Genomic DNA, 7197 nt, shown 5'->3' on the forward strand with positions numbered 1-7197 from the left:
CTTAACCCTAAACCCTAAATCCTAACTCCTAAACTCTAAACCCTAAAGCTAAAAAATAAGGCTCAAACCTAAGCTAAACCGTAAAATCTAAACTATAACCCCTAAAAGCTAAACCCTAAAGGCTAAACCATAAGCTAAACCATAAGCTAAACCTTAAAGCTAAACCCTAAAGCTAAACCCTAAACCCTAAAGCTAAACCCTAAACCCTAAATCTAAACCCTAAAACTAAACCCTAAAGAAAAACCCTAAAAGCCAAACCCTAATATATTTAGGGTTTAGGGGTTATGATTTAGGGTTTAGGGTTAAAAGATCCTAGTTAGGGTTCGACGAGCCGGTTCCAACGCCGCTGGAATGAGTCAAATCGGAGTTCGTTTGAGTCGGTTCCCCGCTGTTCCCCACTTTTTTAGTGTTCCCCAATGAACCTCACACTATATATATATATATATAGGGAGGGGCTTATGCGAGAACCACCCTTATTGTTAGAACCTTGAGAACCAATGTGAACACAACCTAAAATAGCTAAAAAAACCTAACCCCCCCCCCCAAAAAAAAGAACCTAACCCCCCCAAGCTAAATGCTAAAAAAAACCTAACCCCCCCCCCAAAACCTAAACCCCCCTCCCCCCCCCCCCCCAAGCTAAAATGCTAAAAACTAAACCCCCAAAAAACCTAAAAAAATCTAAAAAAAATCTAAAAAAATCAAAAAAAAAATCTAAATTTTTTTTTTGAATTTTTTAATATTTTTTATGTTAAAATCGCTACTTTTAGAAGCAAAAAAATTTTTTTTTTTTTTAAAAAAAAATTAAATTTTTTTTTTGCTTCGAAAAGTAGCGATTTTTTTTATAAAAAATATTAAGAAATTAAAAAAAAAAATTTGTGTGATTTTTAGCTATTTTTAGGCATTTTTTGTGTGTTCACATTGGTTCTCGCGGTTCTCACAATAAGAGGTGGTTCTCGCATGATCTTCTCCATATATATATATATATATATATATATATATATATATATATATAGTGTAAGTATCTATGGAAAACTCATTTAATCTAGAAAACTTAGGAAACCTGAATTGTGTGGTCAAGATTGATCCACATCATATCTTTAAACACATGTTTAAAGGGCAAATTAGTCATTTGTTCAAGCCATCATTTCACTCTCTCCCCCATCCCATCAAGTCATTTATTACCCATCATTTCATTCTCCCTCTTTCTTCTTTCTTCTTCTTTTAGAATTCAAAATATATCATTCTATCTCTTTCTTCTTCTTCTGTAAATTCACCATCATCATCATCATCATTCATTCTCTCTCTCTCCATGTTTCAAAATAAACACCAAGAACACACACAAGTGTGTGTGAGAGAGTTCAGGAGGTAGAGAGAGAGATTTAAGAGAGAGAAAAAGACGACGATGGACGACGGACAAGCCGTCGTCTACAGCGGTGGAGGTTCTCCGACGAACCGTCGGTGCCGACGACGGTGTTACAGGCAACCGGAGTGGGGATTCTGATTACAAGCCTTCGTCTACAGCGATGGAGGTTCTCCGACGAACCGTCGGTGCCGACGACGGTCTTACAGGCAACCGGAGTGGGGATTCTGATTTTAGCTCAGTTCAGATTCGAGTCAGCCGCAGATCGGGACTCGGTTCAGGTTTTCGGTTAGTGATCCAGTCCAAGTATGGTTCAGTCTTTTTGGATTCTCTTGTTTTATTTTGGTTTGGATTCTCTGGTTTTATACTCGGTTAGGTGTCATTTGGTTTGGATTCTTTGGTTTTTTTTTCAGTCTTTTTTAATTTGTGATTATTGTTTGTTTAGGACTGTTCAAATGTTATTTTTTCTCTGTTTAAGCGGTTTGGTTTAGTAATGTTGTTAGATTTAGTATTGAGATTGTGTTTTTAGTGTCGGATTAGCTGAATGTGGGCATTTTTTGTTAAAATGTGAAGGCGTAGGGTGGAAAGGTGTGTGCAGAAAAAATGCAACGTCCCGAGTGCATCAGAGAGTGTGATTGTGTAGTTTCGGTGCAGAATACAGTTTCAGGTAACACTTTGTAGTGAGGGCGTTGCTTGACGAAAAGAAGATAGTTGTTGATGATTGTGTAGTTTCGGTGCAAAATACAGTTTCAGGTAACATGTGTTACCTATCTCGTACCTGTTTGTTGTGTTAAATAACTCCGGAAATATTACTTGTGTTATTATGTATTTACTATGGCTGTTGTATTTGCAAGAGTGAGGAGAATGACCAGGTCCGTGACGGGTAGGCTGGCTAATAAGCGAAAACAGAACGATAAAGAAACAGAACGATAACGAAAGAAGGTAGATGGAGAAACCGATGAAGAATGGGAACAAGAAGTCGATGAAGGGCAAGTGGTGGGTACCTTTGATGTTGTACAGAAGTTACCCTCCAGTGTAACACATGTTACAAACATGTGTTACATATGTTCAACCTCTTTGTTACAAAAAATCGGGGCTGCACATATGTAACACGTGTTACAACAGGTTTTTACCTACTTGCACGTCTCTATTACAAATGGATGAAAACAGTTTTTTTAAAACATCCACGGTGTAACACTTGTTTATTTGAAAGTTCTTAAAACAACCGTTGTAACACGTGTTACATCTTTTTACTCAGCTGTGCATTTTCCTTTTTATAATCCCATCCTCAACGTAAAGATACATCCAATGTAACACGTGTTACAAAAGAAAATTACCTACTTACACATCTCTATTATGTTGATTTAAACAGTTATTTAAAAACATCCACTTTGCAACACTTGTTTATTTGAAAATTCTTAAAACAACCGTTGTAACACGTGTTACAACTTTTTTAGTGTTGTGCATTTTCCTTTTATATTCCCATCTTCAGCTTGAAGATACATCCAATGCAACACGTGTTAGGTTTTTTACGTGTTACAAAAGGTTTTTACTTAATGTAATAGTAAGTTTAAATGTTAAAACGTTTTTTTAAGATTGGTTGTTAAATGTTAAAATGTATAAACTTCATAATTTATTCGGAATACCTCGTTTATTTTACAAATAAAAAGTCGTGTTTTTTTGGTGGGATAATTAGCTACATATGTAGTAAACGTTACCCAAGTTACTTGTAGTTACCCCAACCCTTTTTTAGACACAAAGGGGGGTTGCACATATGTAACACATGTTTGTAACATGTGTTACACTAGAGAGGTAACACATGTATAGCCACGTTACACATGTTACATAGGAGATTAATAAGTTTTAACTATAGAAACTAATATTGATGTACTTATTTTGTTCACATGTGAAAAAATGTTTTGTGTTCAAGATGAAGATGGTTATCAAGAAGCGAAGCCCGCCGAAGGATTACAACGCATCATCAGGTTTTCGTGGTGACGATGGTGTGTTTTTTGGTTGGCTGCTATGTGTTGTGAAGATGGATGTTGTTGTGAAGACCATTTTTTAGAAGCATTACAACTATTGATATAAAATTCATTTTTTAGACCATTTTTTTAGTATGCCCATTTTTGGATGAATACGGATGTTGATGTGACGGCAATTTTTTTTGGGATGCAACAACTATATGTAACATGTGTAACCTTGACGTTGTAACACATGTAACACCTATATGTAACATGTGTAAGATGGCTATACATGTGTTACATTTGTTGCCCCATAGTGTAACATATGTTACATATGTCAGTCCCTTTGGTGTCAATTAAACTTAGTAAAATTACATATGTAACAACATTACGTCATCCAAAATGTCATATCAATGAACAAACAAGTAATATATGTAACTATAAGTATATGAGACTAGCGTAACGAATTAAAGGGACAAACGATACACTTCATGTTACATATGTACCTAGAGTTGTTATTAACAATGTTATTAGTAGATAAAAAAAACTGCATTAACGTATATTTTTTACATTGAACCCAGCTTATTGGTCATAAGTCTTATACATGGCAAGAAGTTCTTTCAGTGTGACATATGATTTAACATTAATAGGATGATATTGCTCGTTGACATTCGGTGTCCACAATTTAGTGCCATTAGAAGACTCGTAAAGATGGTAATGTGGAGTATGTTCTAGATCATCTGTGGACATAGGGATGGATGTTAGTATAAGTTTACGTGCGTTATGAACGTTGTAATACGTTTAGCACCCTAGGGTAACAAAAAAAGATCACACATGACACTTGTCGCCATGTTACACATGTTAATTGTGTGTGCACATGTAACATCTTATCTACAACGTTTGTAACATCCTTAAAAGTTGTGTTCCTACTATGCTTTATATTTTTTAAGTACTTATAGGTAAACATGTTTTTTAAGATACAACATGTAACATGTGTTACACCGAAATGTTACACAAGTGTTTCCAGTTTACACATGTTACATCTTGTGTAACTCTGCTTTATATTTTGTAAGTGTTTCCAGTTTCCAGTTTAAACATGTTTTAAAGATACAACCTGTAACATGTAAGTATTTATAGGTAAACATGTTTTAAAGATACAATCGTATCACCTTACAAGTTATATGTTTTGCTGACAAACGCCATGTCACACATGTTACACACTATAGAGTGAAACAACAGTATTAAACGCTGCTACACATTTCCCATTCTGTCATAACATGTGTAACCTTTTTGGGGGTTTCGATGTTGTACGTTTATACAGACTTAAATATATACAAATGATCCAAAAGTGATCAATCATGTGTTACCCTCTAGTGTAACATAAGTTACAAACATGTCTTACATATGTGCAGCCCCGATTTTTGGTAACAAAGGGGTTGAACATGCGTAACACATGTTTGTAACATATGTTACACCAGAGGGTAACTTCTGTGCAACGTCAAAGGTACCCACCACCTGCCCTTCATCGACTTCTTGTTCCCATTCTTCACTGGTTTCTCCATCTAACATATGTAACACATGTATAGCCATTTTACATGTGTTACAACGTCAAGGTTACACATGTTACATATAGTTGTTGCATCCCAAAAAATACATGTTTTTGATAAAACAATATGTTGACCACCCATAGTAAATACATGTTTTTGATAAAATAATATGTTGACCACCCAATGCTCGTCTACTACTTTTCTTACAATTGGTAATGAATAAAACATGTTAACTAATAACACATGTAACTGATAACTGGTAACCAAATACATTTCCCACCATAATTATTTAACATCCAGACACCAACATATTACAGAGAAGACCAGAATGGTCATATTGTATTTTGGGTTATGGCCATAATTTATCCCATTCATCGTCCGTTTCTTCTCTTTCTTCATCCCATTCATCGTCCGTTTCTTCGTCTACTTTCTTTCGCTTTTTCGGTATCTTACCAGTTTGCGATCTTGTTACTCTCTTTGTTGCTGCAAATAAAACAGGTTTAACACATGTTACTTAATTTCATTAAAATAAAACAGGTTACATAATATGTTTTTGATAAAATAAAGTCAGGTTTAACATATGTTACCTATTTTTATAAAAATAAGACAAGTTTAACACTTGTTACATAACTTGGAAAAAATATGAGAGCTTAACACATGTTAACTAATCTGATAAAAATAATACAAGTTTAACACATGTTACATAATTTGATAAAAATAAGACAGGTGTAACACATGTTACACTAACATGTTTACCTAATAGGAGAGGTTTAACACATGGTAATAAGACAGGTTTAACACACGTTTACATCATATGATAAAAATGAGACAGGTTTAACACATGTTACACTAATATGTTTACCTAATCAGGGAGGTTTAACACATGGTAACATAAGAAGGTTTAACACATGTTACGCTAATATGTTTATATGCTTTTGATTCCGTTGACTTGTACCCTAATATCAGACAGGTTTAACACATGTTACGCTAATATATTTTATATGCTTTTGAGACCGATCGGATCAACATTAACACTTTAAAAAAAACCCATCCCGATCGGACCAACATTAACACTTTCAAAACAAAAACCCCATCCCGATCGGGCCAACATTAACACATTCAAAACAAAAACCCCACCCCGATCGGACCAAAACACCGATCGATCGGAGAAAGCAGAAAACCCAACATTTCGGGCATTCAAAAAGAAAGCATGTCTTAAACCTACATTTCGGGCGTTCAAAAAACATAAGAATATAAAACACCGAATCAAACTTACTTGCGAATCAAACTTATAGTTCTTTCTCCGGCTTCTTTCTTCTCCGGCGAATCAAACTTATAGTTCTTTCTCCGGCTTCTTTCTTCTCCGGCTATAGTTCTTCTCCGAATCAAACATGTCTTATAGTTCTTGTCCGGCTTCTTTCTTCTCCGGCGAATCAAACTTATAGTTCTTTCTCCGGCTTCTTTCTTCTCCGGCTATAGTTCTTCTCCGGCGAATCAACCTTATAGTTCTTTCTTCTCCGGCTTCTTTCTTCTCCAGCTTTTTTCTCTCTCCTGGTTCTTTCTTATCCGACAGTGGGTTTTGGGGTAGAAGGAAGGTCTGAGAGAGAAAAAGAGAAAGGGAAGGTCTGAGAGAGAAAGGAAGGTCTGAGAGAGAAAGAGAGAAAGGGGAGTATTGGTTATAGGTAATTGTGCTTCTCTCTCCTTTTCATATCATGCATGTCTAATCAATATGAATATAATATATAAAATGTAATAATATCATAGGTAATTTTACCCATATGCCCTTGAAGTACCTTTTTGACTTTACCACTCTATTTAATTTAATTAAAAAATGCTTCAAATTTTATGAGCCATTGAATGATAATGATCAATGGTCTAGATTGGGTTTCCTAGGTTTTCTTAGTAGAAATAAGTTTTCTGTAGATCCATGCCCTATATATATATATATATATATATATATATATATATATATATATATATATATATATATATATATATATATATATATATATATATATATAGGGGATCGCTAAAATGAAAACCAGCTCTAGTTGTAAAAACCATGGGAACCACCTTCTAGCCTTTGGATCAACAAGATGAATGGATGAGATTAAAAGTAACAAAAATTAATATTAAATAGATTTTGTCTTATTATGTCTTTATTATTTTAATCTAAAAGGGTATTTAAGTAAAATAACTTTTTCTTTGTCTTTTTGCGTTTATTATTTTTTTATTACTTTTATGTTTTATTATATTACTTTTTAGTTTTATTATATTACTTTTTATTATTTTAAAAGATTTTTTTTGTAAAAACATTTTTAAATTC

This window comes from Helianthus annuus, chromosome 5 (genome assembly GCF_002127325.2).
Source record: "Helianthus annuus cultivar XRQ/B chromosome 5, HanXRQr2.0-SUNRISE, whole genome shotgun sequence".
NCBI classification, from domain to species: domain Eukaryota; kingdom Viridiplantae; phylum Streptophyta; class Magnoliopsida; order Asterales; family Asteraceae; genus Helianthus; species Helianthus annuus.